Genomic DNA, 18,830 nt, shown 5'->3' on the forward strand with positions numbered 1-18,830 from the left:
GGGGGGAGGGGGTGGATGAACAGTTCCCGGCGGGGGTGGATGAACAGGACCCCTGTGGTGTTGCCTCTGGATGAACAGGACCCCGATCGATCGAGCCGATTGGGGCTGGATGAACAGGACCCCGTGGAGGGCTGGATGAATAGGACCACCCCGTGGAGGGCAGGATGAACAGTAGATGGTGGAAGGCTGGATGAACAGTAGCCCATGGAGGGGTGGTTGAACAGGAGCCCGTGGAGATGGCTGGTTGAACAGTAGCCGGTGGAGTAGTGCGCGGTGGAGGCTGGATGAACAGGAGCCCGTGGATGAATAGTCGCAGGTGGAGGCTGGAGGAGGTCGACGATGGATGAACAGTAGCCCGTGGAGGCTGGAGGGGGTCGACGGTGGAGATGAACAGTATCCCATGGAGTCCTGTTTTGTGGTACGCCACACCCCTCCCGATGAACAGGACCCCCGTTTTGACCGTAGCGCTCCAAGACAAGTTCGTTTCCTCCATTTTGCGGTACGCCACACCCCTCCCGATCAACAAGACCCCCGTTTCGACCGTATGAGGTCCGTTTCCTCTGTTTTGCGGTACGCCAGACCCCTCCCGATGAATAGGATCCCGTTTCGAACGTGGCCGGTCGAACACAAGGCCATTTCCTCCGTTCTGTGGTACGCCAGGCATCCTTTCCATCGGCTGTTCCGTCCAAGCCCTCCCGGTGAACACGACGACGCATTCCGTTCCGACCCAGCCGGTTGGCTCCCCATGAACACGACGATGACACTGTTTCTCCGTTCCGACCCAGCCATGTACATGAGCCCTGGCAGTACGTACGCGCGAATAGGCTTTCGAGACCTCTCCCATATGTACGTACGTGGCCGTATTTACTTTCTTGCACCCTGGCCATTGTACGTACGTGTACATGCTACGTGCACGCCTCTACTACGACACGTGCGCGCCTCTACATCGACCAGTATGTACGTACACGTTCGCGACCAGAATGACAATGCTACGTATGCTTTGACCAGGTGGGTCCTGACTGTCAGGCACTTCCTTGTGTGCGAAGATGTAGCTGGTGGATCCCAGCAGTCAGGGGGACGAATCGTTTTTTTGCTCGAACGCACTTCCTTGCGTGCGAAGATGTAGCTGGTGGGTCCCAGCAGTCAGGGGGAAACATTTTTTTGCGAAATACGGTGGCCCGTCCGGTGGGTCCCCACTGTCAGGTGGAGGAATAATTATTTTGCGCATAATAAGGAGGCACTTCCTTGCTGCGGCCGTGGACCCAGCTGTCAGCCTCTCCACGTACATTACTCTTGCGATGGAAGTCGGTCATTGACGACATTGACCATGCCGCGCCGAGAGCACCAGGGCGGTGGACGACAGCGAGTCCTAGGAAGGGGACGACACGGAGCCGGGGAAGATGCGGTAGTGGATGCCCACGTGGAGAGGAGTACGATGGTTCACTGGTTCGGCTGTGGTGTGAGGCTGTCGTCGCCGCAGAATAACAGGGGGTGTGGGTGAGTGGAGGGATGCCCTGGCCAGCGGTGGGAGTAGTAGGGGGCGGTGAGGCCTACGCGGCAGCACAACCGGCCACGGGAGGCAGGAGCAGGCGGCACGACCGGCGTTGCAGTCGGCGGCTGGAGCAAGAAGACCAGAGGTTGAAGAAGCACGACGGCCGTTGGATGGACATCATACGGTCATTGCAGCAAGAATCGTTTATATTGACTAAGTTGACAAAGCCCTTGGTACACGTCAACTTAGTAGGCCCACAGGCCAGCTTCTGGAATGGTGCGCGCCAGATGTCAGGGGGAGGAATTATTTTTTGGGCAGGTGAAGCTAGAATATCCGAGATTGAAGAAGAAGCACAACATCCGTTGGATGGACATCCAACGGCCACTGCTGCTAGAACCATGTGTTGACTATAAGTTCACAAAGCCTTGCATACGCGTCAATTCTTTTTTTTGAGGGGACACATCAACTTAGTAAGGCCACAAGTGTGTGACAAAGAACTTATAGCCCATTTGAGATTTGTAAGAATGTGCAGCCAATTTTTGAATTCTAATGGAATTTACTACAGCCCATTTACAGTTTGTTAAAAGTACAGCCCATTTCAACCAACCGTTCAAAACATAATTCAATAAAATTTCCCACATTTTGATGGGATCTGAAATATCTTTATCCTGAAATTTCTAGTCAAATTAAATGCAATTTCAATATAAATTTATATTACGTAAAAATCCAATGAAACATTGCGCTCGCAACAATTAATGAAATTAAAATTTTCAATATTCAAAAATAATATTTTATAAAGTAATTACGTGTTTGATGCATTTTTTATAGTTACTTCCCAGTTTTTATAATTACATCCCATTTATTATTTCTTAAAACCCATTTTCTTGTTAAGCCTAATGCATCCCTCCTAGGAAAGATTTGCAACCCAGCGGGGTGGAGAATAACAACTTGACCTTGCCTAGGTATTCCTAAAAAAAAGTATAGCTGGGCTAGCCATTTTCAGCTTGAAACAAATAAATATCTGGGCTGGATATCTGGCCTGGGCTAGACGGGCCTCATCCCTCCCAGTTAATAGCTGTATGTTTTCGTTGTTGTTCAGAGGAGAAAAATTAATATCTGGGCTAAACATTGCTCAAGAAAACTCTGTAGTGCTCACACCTCAAAAACACAGATACTGCTCGAGCTGCTTGGTCCCAGCTGTCGGCCGCTTCTTGTGCAATTCTCTCGTTTATTGACTACATAGGTTGACAATGGTGTGGGATCGTGATGTCAGGAAACCAGGAGGAAGCAAAAAAAATATAGTTTCATATACTAATAAGGAGGCACTTGAGTACGTGCGGCTATGGCCCTGGTGGGTCCCCACTGTCATCCTCTCCAAGTAAATTCATCTCCTCATCCTCATGTCCGTTGACCATGTTGACAATGCGAGATGGCGGCGCCACAGCGAGCGCAACAACTTGAAGGACGATGGAGAGGGCCTCGCGGGCCCTACGGATGGTCTGATACAGCGCCCATTTCTCACTCGGGAAGCTAGGATCATAGGGCCACATGTGTGCGACGACATTGTCGTTCGCTTGTTCACCGGTGCTCGTTGAGGAGACGGAGGTTGCAGCACAGGTCCTACTACGCTGGTAGCTTGCTACCTCTTGAGCACTGCGTTGGATTTCCCCGAAGAGGAGAGGATGATGCAGCAAAGTAGCGTAAGTATTTCCCTCAGTTTTTGAGAACCAAGGTATCAATCCAGTAGGAGACCACGCACAAGTCCCTCGTACCTACACAAAACGATAGCTACTCGCAACCAACGCGATTAGAGGTTGTCAATCCCTTCACGGTCACTTACGAGAGTGAGATCTGATACACATGATAAATAATATTTTTGGTATTTTTGATAGATAGATGCAAAGTGAAAAATAAAAGGCAAAGTAAAAACAAAGCAAGTAAATAAAGCAATGGAGATTGATATGATGAGAATAGACCCGGGGGCCATAGGTTTCACTAGTGGCTTCTCTCAAGAGCATAAGTATTCTACGGTGGGTGAACAAATTACTGTTGAGCAATTGACAGAATTGAGCATAGTTATGATTATATCTAGGTATGATCATGTATATAGGCATCATGTCCGAGACAAGTAGATTGAAACGATTCTATATCTACTACTATTACTCCACTCATCGACCGCTATCCAGCATGCATCTAGAGTATTAAGTTAAAAATAGAGTAACGCCTTAAGCAAGATGACATGATATAGAGGGATAAATTCATGCAATATGATAAAAACCCCATCTTGTTATCCTTAATGGCAACAATACAATACGTGCCTTGCTGCCCCTTCTGTCACTGGGAAAGGACACCGCAAGATTGAACCCAAAGCTAAGCACTTCTCCCATTGCAAGAACTGCCAATCTAGTTGGACAAACCAAAAGGATAATTCAAAGAGACTTGCAAAGATAACTCAATCATACATAAAAGAATTTAGAGAAGATTCAAATATTGTTCATAGATAAATTGGATCACAAACCGACAATTCATCGGTCTCAACAAACACACCGCAAAAAGAAGAAGATTACATCGAATAGATCTCCACGAGAGAGGGGGAGAACATTGTATTGAGATCCAAAAAGAGAGAAGAAGCCATCTAGCTACTAGCTATGGACCCGAAGGTCGGAAGTAAACTACTCACACTTCATCGGAGGGGCTATGGTGTTGATGTAGAAGCCCTCCATGGTGGATGCCCCCTCCGGCGGAGCTCTGCAATAGGCCCCAAGATGGGATCTCGTGGATACAGAAGGTTGCGGCGGTGGAATTTGGTTTTTGGCTCCTGTTCTGATCGTTTGGGGATACATAGGTATATATAGGAGGAAGGAGTACGTCGGTGGAGCAACAGGGGGGCCACGAGGTAGGGGGCGCGCCCTAGGGGGGGTGCCCCCCACCCTCGTGACCGTCTCTGTTACTTCTTGGAGTAGGGTCCAAGTCTCCTGGATCACATTCGGTGAGAAAATCACGTTCCCGAAGGTTTCATTCCGTTTGGACTCCATTTTATATTCCGTTTCTTTGAAACACTGAAATAGGCAAAAAAAACAGCAATTCTGGGTTGCGCCTCCGGTTAATAGGTTAGTCCCAAAAATAATATAAAAGTGGGAAATAAAGCCCAATATAGTCCAAAACAGTAGATAAAGTAGCATGGAGCAATAAAAAATTATAGATACTTTGGAGACGTATCAGGCATCCCCAAGCTTAATTCCTGCTCGTCCTCGAGTAGGTAAATGGTAAAAAGAGAATTTTTGATGCGGTGTGATACTTTGGCATAATCTCAATGTAAATCTTCTTAATTGTGATATGAATATTCAGATCCGAAAGATTCAAGACAAAAGTTCATATTGACATAAAAATAATAATACTTCAAGCATACTAATCAAAGCAATCATGTCTTCTCAAAATAACATGGCCAAAGAAAGTTATCTCTACAAAATCATATAGTCTGGCTGTGCTCCATCTTCCCCACACAAAATATTTAAATCATGCACAACCCCGATGACAAGCCAAGCAATTGTTTCATACTTATGACATTCTCAAAACTTTTTCAATCTTCACGCAATACATGAGCGTGAGCCATGGATATAGCACTATATGTGGAATAGAATGGTGGTTGTGGAGAAGACAAAAAGAGGGAAGATAGTCTCACATCAACTAGGTGTATCAACGGGCTATGGAGATGCCCATCAATAGATATCAATGTGAGTGAGTAGGGATTGCCATGCAACGGATGCACTAGAGCTATAAGTATATGAAAGCTCTACAAAAGAAACTAATTGGGTGTGCATCCAACTTGCTTGCTCACGAAGACCTAGGGCATTTTGAGGAAGCCCATCATTGGAATATACAAGCCAAGTTCTATAATGAAAAATTCCCACTAGTATATGAAAGTGACAAAATGAGAGACTCTCTATCATGAAGATCTTGGTGCTACTTTGAAGCACAAGTGTGGTAAAAGGATAGAAACATTGTCCCTTCTCTCTTTTTCTCTTTTTTTTATTTGGGCCTTTCTCTTTTTTTGGCCTCTTTTTTTTCGTCCGGAGTATCATCCCGACTTGTGGGGGAATCACAGTCTCCATCATCCTTTCCTCACTTGGGACAATGCTCTAATAATGATGATCATCACACTTTTATTTTTCTTACACTCAACAATTACAACTCGATAATTAGAACAAAGTATGACTCTATATGAATGCTTCCGGCAGTGTACCGGGATATGCAATGAATCATGAGTGACATGTATGAAAGAATTATGAACGGTGGCTTTGCCACAAATATGATGTCAACTACATGATCATGCTAGCAATATGACAATGATGGAGCGTGTCATAATAAACGGAACGGTGGAAAGTTGCATGGAAATATATCTCAAAATGGCTATGGAAATGCCATAATAGGTAGATATGGTGGCTGTTTTGAGGAAGTTATATGGTGGGTGTATGACACCGGCGAAAAGTGTCGCGGTATTAGAGAGGCTAGCAATGGTGGAAGGATGGGAAAAAGTGCGTATAATCCATGGACTCAACATTAGTCATAAAGAACTCATATACTTATTGCAAAAATCTAGAAGTTATCAAAGCAAAGTATCATGTGCATGCTCCTAGGGGGATGGATTGGTAGGAAAAGACCATCGCTCGTCCCCGACCGCCACTCATAAGGAAGACAATCAATAAATAAATCATGCTCCGAGTTCATCACATAACGGTTCACCATACGTGCATGCTATAGGAATCACAAACTTCAGCACAAGTATTTCTCAAATTCATAATTGCTCAACTAGCACGACTTTGATATTATCACCTCCATATCTCAAAACAATTATCAAGCATAAAACTTTTCTTAGTATTCAACGCACTCAAAAGAAAGTTTCACATATCTTGAACCAAGTATATTATCATTATGCAAATTACCATGCTATTAACGACTCTCAAAATAGTCTAAGTGAAGCATGAGAGATCAATAGTTTCTTTAAAACAAATCCACCACCGTGCTCTAAAAGATCTAAATGAAGCACTAGAGCAACAATTATCACGCTCAAAAGATATAAGTGAAGCACTATGAGCAAAACTATCAAGCTCAAAAGATATAAGTGAAGCACATAGAGTATTCTAACAAATTCCAATTCATGTATGGCTATCTAAAAAGGTGTGTAAAACAAGGATGATTGTGGTAAACTAACAAGCAAAGACGCAAATAATACAAGACGCTCCAAGCAAAACACATATCATGTGGTGAATAAAAATATAGCTCCAAGTAAATTACCGATGGAAGTGGACGAAAGAGGGGATGCCTTACGGGGCATCCCCAAGCTTTGACTTTTTGGTGTCCTTGGATTATCTTGGGGGTGCCATGGGCATCCCCAAGCTTAGTATCTTGCCACTCCTTGTTCCATAATCCATCAAAAGAATTCACCCAAAACTTGAAAACTTCACAACACAAAACTCAACAGAAATCTCGTGAGCTCCGTTAGAGAAAGAAAACAAAAGACTACTTCAAGGTACTGTAATGAACTAATTATTTATTTATATTGGTTTTAAACCTACTATATTCCAACTTCTCTATGGATTATAAACTATTTTACTAACCATAGATTCATCAAAATAAGCAAACAACACCCGCAAAACAGAATCTGTCAAACACAGAACAGTCTGTAGAAATCTGTGACTAACGCAAACTTATGGAACTCTAAAACTTCTACCAAAATAGGAAGTCCTGGAAAATTTGTCTATTGAACAGAAGCAAAAAGAATCAACGCAAAAGCACGTTTCTGTGATTTAACAAAATTATATTCGTGCGCACAAAGTTTCTGTTTTTCAGCAGAATCAAATCAACTATCATCGTAGGTTATCCTATAGGTTCTACTTGGCACAAACACTAATTAAAACATAAAACAACATCCAAACAGAAGGTGGATGGATTATTTATTCCTAAACAGAAGCAAAACCAAAAAACACAAAAAATAAAATTGGGTTGCCTCCCAACAAGCGCTATCGTTTAACGCCCCTAGCTAGGCATAAAAGCAAGGATAGATCTAGGTAGTGCCGTAGTAATAAGATAGATCGGTGAAACTCATTTCATATTCTCTACGTTCGGCAGCAAGTTTTCTTTGAGGTAAGCAAAAGTAATCAAAAGGGCTAAATTTAATAGGGCAAACATCCCTAAGATCAATTTTAGGAGGTATAGGTTCCTCTTTCGGCCCTTCATAATGCACAACCAATTCATCATTATAAGCGTTCTTTTGACAAAACATTGTGAGTCTATACTCAAGAGGGTATCCTAACTCATTATTTTGAATAGCCAAATCATCATTAAATTCAGAGATTATATCAATTAAGATGTTGGTTGGCACCTTTTTCTAAGGTTTTCATTGAAAGCAACATAGTCAAGAGATTGAAAACGCATAATTTCTTCTTGATCAAAGAGGATAGATTCTATGGGAGGACGGCCGACGTCCACCCTATAATGCGCAAAGATTTCTTTGGTCTATTTTATTATAAATCTGAATTCATGGGCCAAAAAGATAGTAGCAGCACGCTTAACAGAGGAGTGTTCGATATTAGAAAATTCTAGGAAAATCCTTTGTATAGAAGGGTGCATATGCATAAATTGCCTTTCAAGTTCAACGATAAGCATGGCAATAGCATCAGTAAGACTACTGGTTCTATGAAGAATAGAACTGCCCATAGAGGGCAAAGCACCGGCACAAGTAAAGAAATCTTGAATAACTCCTTTTCCAATAATATTACCACTACCGATTCGAAGTCTTTTTGTATGATAGGTAGGGGATTCTTCAGCAGGAGCTTCAGAATTTTCCATGATATTACTATCGCCCATGTCAGCAATAATTTCCCCAATTTCAGACATAACGACAAGCAAGCAAACTAACACACGAGCAAACAAATGGCAACCGGAAAAGGCAAACCGGAAAGAGAGGAGGAGATTGGGAAAGAGAGGGCGAATAAAACGACAAGGGTGAAGTGGGGGAGAGGAAAACGAGAGGCAAATGGAAAATAATGTAATGCGAGAGATAGGGATTGTGATGGGTACTTGGCATTATTGATGTGCTTGCGTGAGCCTCCCCGGCAACGGCACCAGAAATTCTTCTTGCTACCTCTTGAGCACTGGGTTGGATTTCCCCGAAGAGGAGAGGATGATGCAGCAAAGTAGCATAAGTATTTCCCTCAGTTTTTGAGAACCAAGGTATCAATCCAGTAGGAGACCACACACAAGTCCCTCGTACCTACACAAAACGATAGCTACTCGCAACCAACGCGATTAGGGGTTGTCAATCCCTTCACGGTCACTTACGAGAGTGAGATCTGATACAGATGATAAATAATATTTTTGGTATTTTTGATAGATAGATGCAAAGTGAAAAGTAAAAGGCAAAGTAAAAACAAAGCAAGTAAATAAGGCAATGGAGATTGATATGATGAGAATAGACCCGGGGGCCATAGGTTTCACTAGTGGCTTCTCTCAAGAGCATAAGTATTCTACGGTGGGTGAACAAATTACTGTTGAGCAATTGACATAATTGAGCATAGTTATGATTATATCTAGGTATGATCATGTATATAGGCATCATGTCCGAGACAAGTAGATCGAAACGATTCTACATCTACTACTATTACTCCACTCATTGACCGCTATCCAGCATGCATCTAGAGTATTAAGTTAAAAACAGAGTAACGCCTTAAGCAAGATGACATGATGTAGAGGGATAAATTCATGCAATATGATAAAAAAACCATCTTGTTATCCTTGATGGAAACAATACAATACGTGCCTTGCTGCCCCTTCTGTCATTGGGAAAGGACACCGCAAGATTGAATCCAAAGCTAAGCACTTCTCCCATTGCAAGAACTACCAATCTAGTTGGCCAAACCAAAAGGATAATTCGAAGAGACTTGCATAGATAACTCAATCATACATAAAATAATTCAGAGAAGATTCAAATATTGTTCATAGATAAATTGGATCATATACCCATAATTCATCGATCTCAACAAACACACCGCAAAAAGAACAACATTACATCAAATAGATCTCCACGAGAGAGGGGGAGAACATTGTATTGAGATCCAAAAAGAGAGAAGAAGCCATCTAGCTACTAGCTATGGACCCGAAGGTCTGAAGTAAACTACTCACACTTCATCGGAGGGGCTATGGTGTTGATGTAGAAGCCCTCCGTGGTGGATGCCCCCTCCGGCGGAGCTCCGGAACAGGCCCCAAGATGGGATCTCGTGGATACAGAGGGTTGCGGCGGTGGAATTAGGTTTTTGGCTCATGTTCTGATCGTTTGGGGATACGTAGGTATATATAGGAGGAAGGAGTACGTCGGTGGAGCAATAGGGGGCCACGAGGCAGGGGGGCGCGCCCTGGGGGGGCGCCCCCCACCCTCGTGACCGCCTCTGTTACTTCTTGGAGTAGGGTCCAAGTCTCCTGGATCACGTTCGGTGAGAAAATCATGTTCCCGAAGGTTTCATTCCGTTTGGACTCCGTTTGATATTCCGTTTCTTCGAAACACTGAAATAGGCAAAAAAACAGCAATTCTGGGCTGGGCCTCCGGTTAATAGGTTAGTCCCAAAAATAATATAGAAGTGGAAAATAAAGCCCAATATAGTCCAAAACAGTAGATAAAGTAGCATGGAGCAATCAAGAATTATAGATACGTTGGAGACGTATCATAGCTCTTCCGCCATTAGGGCGTCGAAGTGCGGCCGCACCTGCTCTATGGTGAACACGGCATGAACCGGCTTGGATAGTGGCGCCGCCTCCTGGTCGGAAGCTACGTCCATCGTCTGATTGTCGTCGCTAAGCTCAGCGAGGTAGCTGGCAAGCCAGCATGTCCGGCTGCTGGACCGACCCACTGCCAAGCACGAGTCTGACTGCCCTGGCCCACCCAGACCGCCTCCCTCGCACACGCGCACTTTCCGCCCGAAACGGTCAGCGCCACCCGCCTCACTTCCCGGTGCATGCGATTGCTCCTCCTTCAAAAGACACAAGTGTCGTCCATCCGTATGCGGGTGGCGCTGCTCGACTCATACCGCTCCGCCCGCGATGGCAGCCTCGAGCGCTGGCAGTACCGCATGCGGGTGGCGGAGGCTGCGGACGCCTACAAAGAGGGCGATGAAGCGGGCGAGGCGATGTTTGGCGAGACTGAGGACGAGGCAGAGCCGCAGAGGACAATGTCGGCTCCGACGAGTCCCCGCTCCGCTGGCGTCGACAAGACCCTGCTCCGCTGAGGCCCCGCGGTGCCAACAACAAGGCAGAGGACACCGCCGGCTCCGCCGAGGCCCCACCCTACCTGTAACGAGGCGGAGGATTTCCCCCGCTCCACCGAGGCGCCGCCCGCCTGTAACGAGATAGAGGACACCGCCGGCTCCGCTGAGGCCCAGCCCCGCTGCCAACAAGGCCGCGCCACACAGAAAACGAGGAAGAGTAGAACACGGTAGGTCGCCGCCGCTCGGGTCCAAGTAAGGCCACCGTTGCTACCCTCCGGTTGCTAGCACTGAGCTGTACGTCATGGAACAATTCTATGATTACAGGATGATTGAAGAGCGCTTCGTGGTTGAGCAAGCTCATGAGATACAGTCATTTGCTAAAGAACTTGGGCACTTCAGTTGTATGCTATCGGACAAGTTTGTTGCCGGAGGTATCATCACTAAGCTTCCTCCTTCGTGGATCTCATTGGCACTGTTGATGTGGAAGAAAAGGTGAGAGCAAAGGACACATGTGCTCGAGGAATTGAGGGAGGATCTAGTGCCAATCTGGTACAGAAGAAGAACTTCCAGCCCCACAAGTTCAAGAACAAGGGAAAGTTTGATGGTAAAGCAAAGTTTGATGGGAAGAACAAGGCTGTGCAACACACGAACTTCAAGAAGAAGAATGACAAGAAGAAAGGTGTTTGTCATGTGGGGATCCTGATCATTGGGCTCCTAGTTGCCCTAATCGCTATGACAAGCTAGGCGGGTTGACCACTGACGGCAGGTTAGCTTCTTGGCAGCGACGTGGAGTCGGAGAGATATGTTGGAGAAGGACACTGTAACGCCCCGGATACAACTTTCCATATTCGTAACTCCAACTCTTGCCTTTTCCGGAGATGCGATATGATATTTCCTTCATGGTTGGGTTTTTTTCTTTTGTTTTGTTTTCTTTTTTTTCTTTTTTTCATGTCTTGCATTTCATATCATAGCATCATGTGCATTGCATCTGCATCGTTTTCATAAAACATGCATCCGTTGTTAGTTGTCGCTTCTTCCTCGTCTCTGTTGACCTTTCTCAGACCGACCCTTCTGTTGTTGCCCGACCATTTGACCCTCTTTGCACAATACTCAAACCCCTCGCGCGCGTCCGAAAGCTGTCCCGAACCCGACCCGGCTAGTCGTCACCGTTGGATTTGGATCATCCCCAAATATCTACAAAACATCTCTGTTTTCTTAATTGGATGCCCTAACCTATTTATTCTGGGCCGTCCCATTACGATCGGAGGGACCAATTAGTCCCTAGCCAAATCCACCTGCTATATATACACGGGATCCAACCCTAGAAATTAGGCAGCTTGTCCCATCCTCCTCATTCCGCCGCCACCACTCCTCTTGTCTCCTCTTCCTCGGGATCCCCTCCCGATCCAAAAATCCTCCCCGACCAATTCCGTTGATTTCCACCGACGCCCAACCACTGCATCAAGCCGCATCAGCAGCTCCAGGAACCCATCGCTCCACTCCCTTTCTCTCCTCCCTTGGCGCCCGGAGCTCCAGATCGAGATGGGCTCGATCCCAAGCAGCCAGCCACCTCCGGCCTCGAGCAGTTGGCCACCGGAGTTCGAGGTCTCACAGCTCCTCTTTTCTTCTTCCCCTGCCTTCTTCTTGTTTCTTTCTTGTCTCTCTCTCACTCTAATCTCTCGGTCTCTCTCTCGGTGTTCACAGGAAGCCCGAGGTGCCCCATCGTTCCCATGGCTGCCGCGACTCGTTCAAGCCCTCTCTGTTCGCCGCTGGATCTCGCCGCCTCCGCCATGAACCCGACCTCCTCCGTTCCCTGCATCGCCTGAAGCCCCCGCGGCCTCTGCATCCTCTGCATCGAGCAGGTGCTCGCCTGCGTGCCCGCTCGCCCGCTCGTTGACCACGTCGCGCGTGGGCCTCATTGCCTCTGCTCCACCTCCCCCTGCCTTCGGTCGCCATCTCCGGCGAGTGTAGACGCCGGTGAAGCCCCGCAGGTCGCAATGCCCTGCCATCTCCGTCTCTCTCTTCTTCCTTGCTCTGTTTTCCCCTCTGAAGGCTCTGTCCTTTTCTTCAGACAACAGCACCATAGCCGCCCGTCAAGTTCGCGTCCCGGCCCCGATCTGGACCGGATCTCCTCTGCTCCGCCGCCTGGCTGTCGAATCTGCCCCGTTCCGGTCGGTTCCCGCCGACCCCGGCGCCAGGACCTTCGGTGATGCCGCTTTCTGCGTCGCCTTGGACTTGCAGATGCCTTTGTTCTTCAGTAACGAGAAGGAGCAGCTCGCTCGCCTCGCGTTGACCTGTTGCTTGCTGCCTTCACCGAACCGGGCCGAAGCCCACTGGGTGAGGCCACATCCTCCAGCGCCAAGGCCCAGCGTGTCAGCCCTGTGCGTCCTCTCCACTGACGGGCCTCGGCCTATGGTGAGCAGCCCATCTCCCTAGCAGATTAGGCCCGATGCATGTTTTTTCCTCGGTTGCGATTTAGCTATTATTCCAGGATTTTCAGATTTGCAGAAAACCCCTTGCACTTCATGCATTTAAAAACTCCATAACCGTGCATCATATGTAAAAACTTTAAACATGTAAAATGCTTAGAATTCTGTGTAGAGTAATAATATCCCACTTTCATCCATGTTTAAAATGTTTAAAATGTTGTTTGATTAAATTTGCTCAAATGCCATGTTAAAATGATTTATTTCATAACTAAATAACCGTAGCTCGGTTTTAAATAAACTTTATATGTAAATGGTGTGGAAAAATGCCTAGTTTAACATGGTGCGCTTCATTTTGTTGTTTAACATCATTAAAATTGTGTTTAGGGCAGAACAGTACCAAATTTGAAATATGCATATGGGGATTTTCCGGAATTGTTGTTTGTTGTTTCCGGCCTCATTTAAACTTGCCTAGGTAGGTAGTTTTCATATGCTTCACCCCTTGCCATGTTTAATAACATTTAATATTGTTGTGTACCTAAACCGAGAGAGAACTAAATAATTGATGTGGTGTTTCGTCAATATGCAACTCGTTGCATATTGAGCTCCATTTAACTTGTAGTATTGTTTGTTGCACTTTGTCATGCCATGCCTCATTAAACCGGACATGCATCATGCTTGTTTGTTCATCATGCCATGTTTATGTGTTGTGTGTTTACTATGTTGTTTGCTTCTTTCCGGTTGTCTCTCTTCTTGATAGTTGCCGGTAACGTTGCGGTTGTGAGGATTTGTTCGACTACGCCCATTCGTCTTCTTCATGGACTTGTTCTTCTGCCTAGCGGGACTTCATCCAAGATGACCGTCACCTTGGATCTCACTACTATCATTGCTATGCTAGTTGCTTCGTTCTATCGCCATGCTGCGCTACCTATCACTTGTTCTTCAAGCCTCCCCAAATTGCCATGTCAGCCTCTAACCTTTTCACCCTTCCTAGCAAACCGTTGCTTGGCTATGTTACCGCTTTGCTCAGCCCCTCTTATAGCGTTGTTAGTTGCAGGTGAAGTTGAAGATTGCTCCATGGTGGACAGGATTATGTTGGGATATCACAGTATCTCTTATATTACTAATGCACCTATATACTTGGTAAAGGGTGGAAGGCTCGGCCTTATGCCTGGTGTTTTGTTCCACTCTTGCTGCCCTAGTTTTCGTCATACCAGTATTATGTGCCCGGATTTTGCATTCCTTACGCGGTTGGGTGATTTATGGGACCCCCTTGACAGTTCGCTTTGAATAAACCTCCTCCAGCAAGGCCCAGCCTTGGTTTTACCATTTGCCTCACCACCACCTACACCCTTCCCTTGGGTCGGCCAACCCGAGGGTCATCTTTATTTTAGGCCCCCCGGGCCAGTGCTTGTCTAAGTGCTGGTCCGAACCGAGTAGACTGCGGGGCCCCCTCGGGGAAACTCGAGGTCTGGTTTTACTCGTAGGATATCTCATCCGGTGTTGCCCTGAGAACGAGATATGTGCAGCTCCTATCGGGATTGTCGGCGCATCGGGCGGCTTTGCTGGTCTTGTTTTACCATTGTCGAAATGTCTTGTAAACCGGGATTCCGAGACTGATCGGGTCTTCCTGGGAGAAGGAATATCCTTCGTTGATCGCAAGAGCTTATCATGGGCTAAGTTGGGACACCCATGCAGGGTATAAACTTTCGAGAGCCGTGCCCGCGGTTATGTGGCAGATGGGAATTTGTTAATGTCCGGTTGTAGATAACTTGACACCTGATCCGAATTAAAATGCATCAACCGTGTTTGTAGCCGTGATGGTCTCTTCTCGGCGGAGTCCGGGAAGTGAACATGGTTTTGGGTTATGTTTGACGTAAGTAGGAGTTCAGGATCACCTCTTGATCATTGCTAGCTTCACGACCATTCTGTTTGCTTCTCTTCTCGCTCTCATTTGCGTATGTTAGCTACCATATATGCTTAGTCGCTGCTGCATCCTCACCACTTATCCATTCGTTACCATTTAAGCTTTGCTAGTCTAGATACCCATGGTAATGGGATTGCTGAGTCCTCGTGGCTCACAGATTACTACAACAACAGTTGCAGTTACAGGTTTTGCGATGATCATGACGCGAGAGTGATGTTTACTTGTTTTGGAGTTCGTCTTCTGCTTCTTCTTCGATCAGGGGATAGGTTCCAGGTCGGCAGCCTGGGCTAGCAGGGTGGATGTCGTTTGAGTTTCTGTTTGTGTTTCATCCGTAGTCGGATGGTGCTCTTATGTAAGATGATGTTGTATTCATGTGGCATTGCATGCCTTTTGTATGTATCCCCATCTATTATGTAATGTTGATGTAATGATATCCACCTTGCAAAAGCGTTTCAATATGCGGTTCTATCCTTGGTCGGACCTTCGAGTCTCTTTAGGATAGTATCGCATATTGGGCATGACAAGTTGGTATCAGAGCCTCGACCGACCATAGGAGCCCCCTTATTTGTTGGCCGTTGTTGAGTCTAGAACAAAAAGTTTTGAGTCTTAGGATTATATATATCGGAGAGTAGGATTCTTTTTACTCCTCAGTCCCTTCGTCGCTCTGGTGAGGTCTCCTGACGTAGATGTTTTGTCTTTCCTCTCCTCAAATTTCACTAAATTTTTTTAGGATCATGCGGGTATCTTGGAATCGTTCCGATATTCTTATGACGAGAACATTGTTCTTGGTGCCTCCTGACATTTAGGGGTTGTGGCAGTGTCCCGGGGAGTTGAGCTCTGAGGTGTTGTCGTCATAATTTTATCGTTGCAGTTCTAGAATACCTGAGTTTTTGCCGACATCGAAAATCTCTTTTATGCAGTTGTTGGTGAGATAACCTCGATGCCACCCAGTACTGGGGAGTTCAGGAGTATTGCCATAACTCGTATAACGGATGCTTTTCGAAGGTTGAGGTACACGATTTCCGGAGTTTTCTTGGTTATGTGTTGACGGATGGATACAGCTGGATGTAGGGATTGTTAGTTTGGGTGAGATATATTGCTTCTCCTGTATCCACAACACCAGATTGCATAACCAGAAAGTTTCAGGAGTTTATAGGTGGGAATTCAAGTAGCTCCTAGAATATCTTTCCGACAGATGCCTGATATGGGATTGGGTAAATCTCTATCATACGTATTTGTTCTGGCTTATTCTGCAAGCCAAATCCTTTGTTTTGTTTTATTTGTGGTATTCGAGTTGCTTCGAAGTCAAATGTTGAATCCATACGTTTCCTAAATGGTGTTCTCATATTGCTATGTGAATACTAATCCTTTTGATCATTGAGGTTGTCATGTTAATTCTTTTCCAACCGTGCGCTTCTCTTTGAGATGATCTCATCATTCTTCCCATCCGCAAGATCAATTCTAAGTTTTCTCAACGGTATCCGTTTCATCCATCCCCAAGTTGCCTTTGTTTTCCCGCCCTCCCACCCTTTTTCTTCAAGGACTTAGATTTCTTAATCATGTATCCTTTTATTTGTGGGAAGTCTCTTCATTCTTTTCTTTCACTGTTCTTATCCGGTGATTTCCCATTAAGATGCTCAACAATTTCAAGTTCATCATCCTTCATTGTTGTTTCTTCTCCGGTGGATCCAATTCAAGCTTTCGATATTCAACATATTCCTTTCCTCGTTTCTAATGCTTTTTCATGTTGATGCACCTCTTAATCATTCACTTCTTCCTATTCATTTGTTCTGGAGTGCTGAAGATATCTCACAAGACTTGTGTTTCCATTCTCAATTTGTTCGAGATACTTCAAGGTCGTTATCTCATTCAAGCCATTTAATTCAACGGTGCAACCTCTCTTTAAAATTTTTCAATGATGTTTCTTTCAAGTGGGCCCTAACCAACAGGTCTTTTCCCAGGATCTTACCTGACTCTTCTAATTTTCCCGGAGCTATTCCCAAAATTCTTTTTGAAGTTTGACGTAAGAATGAATTTCATCAGTCATATGTTTTTCAAGATTGTTTTCAAATTCTTTTCATCTTTGGCTCAACCTTTTTCTTTTAATCCTTCCGGAGTGTCTCAACAACTCATGGTGGTGTTTCTCATCGTCTTTCTCAACACTTGAAGACCGAGGAAGATATTTCTCCTAAAATCTTGGTCCATTCTCTTGAAGATTCATGGTTCTAGCTTCATGCCATAATTCTTCATTCTCAGCGTGTAGCTATCATTCTCCAAATCTTACCGGTGAATCGTTCAAATATCCTCTAATCAGTTCATGTTCTCTTTGTTCTCATGTAACTAAATCCCTTCAAGTATCTTCATTCGTTTTCCAATTATTCCCGGTGAATTGTGCATTTGCTACTTTCATTTTCAATTCTTACGGTGGTTCTTTCAAGATTGTTTTTCTTTGATTATCATATTAATTCATTCGTAAATTTTAATCCTACCGGTGGTTCATGAAGACCTTCTCAAGTTTACGCTATATCTCTCTTAATCCTTTTTCAATGGGAATAAGTAGTATGCCAAATGCATTGCTTGCCATCAATTTAATTTGATGAAGGATAAGCATACAATAAATCTTATTCTTATTTCCTCGAGGTGATTCAATTCTTTTCTTCCGGAGATTATTCATGATGAATAAATTCTTGATTACAAGTGATTCATCTTTCTTTCCGGAGTTGGTCATCATATCACATTCTCGGTTCGAGAGGCTCCATCTTTCTTTTCGGAGTTCCAAGCTCTCTCAATTATCTCGTCGCGAAGCTCCCTCTAAATCATCGCAAGGCTTCACCTTGTGTTTTCTAGTTCTCTTTCTTTTTATCATCCTTTTATTACCGGAGTTCTTCATGGAGGCCCTACATGGTGGTTCATCAAGGATTATTTTCATTCTTCAATTGTTCTTCAAGATTTCTCTTGAAGTTATGACCCGCCAAGCTATACTCTAAAATAAACATGGTGCTCAACACATGTTTTGTTTTGACGAGCTCAAGTATTCTTCATCTTTCATTCCAAAGTGTAATTCTTTCTACCTTATCTTTTGAGGTGGTGTTATGTCACTCTTGACAATTTCTCTTCATGTTTCATGGTTCATATGTTGTCAAGAATGAGGTATTTTAAATCCATCATTTTCTCTTCGTTCAAGAGATCTTTTCGACCAATCAACTTCTTCGTCGGAATTATCTTGTGTCAGATTTCACCTAAAGCCTTTCCTTAAGGGTTGTTGCTATTTGTGGTGATTATGCATGACCCAAGCTTGCTCTTTATCCTCTTGGTGGAAGAAGTTTTCATCTTTTGGTGCTCTCAATCAAATCAATGGTTTCCATTAGTGGCCGGTTGTCACCTCATAGTCTCGAGATGTTTTCCATAAGCCCACAACAAGCTTGTGCTTCTCGTTGTTGATTTTCCAACAACTCCGTTCGATCCTTCTTTGCAAGGATGCTTTCCAAGTACATTTGTGGCACAAGTTGGCATTTTCTTCTCCATTCTTTTATTCCAATGATCTATCTTCTATTATTTTTTCCGGAGGCATTGTGATGTTGTGCTCTTCACCCATCACCTCGTTTGGTGAGGATCGTCTTCTTTTCTGGCTTATCCATTTAACTGGAGTGTTGTATCATCTCTTCAATATCTTTTCATCTCATCAAGTTTTCTTCTCTTTTCTACCGGAGCGCTGTCGAGATTCTGTC

The sequence above is a fragment of the Triticum dicoccoides genome, chromosome 6B, assembly GCF_002162155.2.
Source record: "Triticum dicoccoides isolate Atlit2015 ecotype Zavitan chromosome 6B, WEW_v2.0, whole genome shotgun sequence".
Classification (NCBI taxonomy): Eukaryota; Viridiplantae; Streptophyta; class Magnoliopsida; order Poales; family Poaceae; genus Triticum; species Triticum dicoccoides.